Here is a 582-nt window from a genome sequence, read left to right as displayed (position 1 = left end):
AAAACAGCTGGGCTCAGGAATGTTCTAACTCGGTGGTCCCCAACCTCTTTGGCGCCAGGATCTGGTGCTCCTATGAGAATCTGATGCCTGAGGATCTGAGGCGGAGCTGAGGCGGTGATGCTGGCGCCGGGGAGCGGCTGCGAATACAGGTGAAGCTTCGCTCTCTGGCCTGCCGCTCACCTCCCGCTGTGCGGCCGGGGTCCTAACAGACCGCAGACTGGTCCACCGCCCGGGGTCTGGGGACCCCTGCTCTAACTGCTGCCATATAACATTCACTCTTTTTGGATATACTGCTCTGGTTCTCCCTCCCTCCTGCAATTCATTTGTGGTACCTTAAGAAATATCTGTGAATATTCATAGTCCCAATGCTCTCTCTCTTTTTTTAAACCACTGAATATGAAAACATTAAATAAGTTCGTGAGCTTAAAGCAAATTTATTGTTAAAATTTCCCCTTTTTTCAATTGCGCCATTCTCCTACAACTTATATTTTCTAGGTAGTTTTGTTCTCACCTATTAAAATAAATGAACAACCAACCAACCAACTGATCCCTGAGAACTTGTCTTAAAAATCAAAAGAAAAT

Source organism: Pteropus vampyrus, unplaced genomic scaffold (assembly GCF_000151845.1).
Source record: "Pteropus vampyrus isolate Shadow unplaced genomic scaffold, Pvam_2.0 Scaffold52, whole genome shotgun sequence".
In the NCBI taxonomy this organism is placed as follows: domain Eukaryota; kingdom Metazoa; phylum Chordata; class Mammalia; order Chiroptera; family Pteropodidae; genus Pteropus; species Pteropus vampyrus.
Note: the sequence above shows the minus strand (reverse complement) of the source record.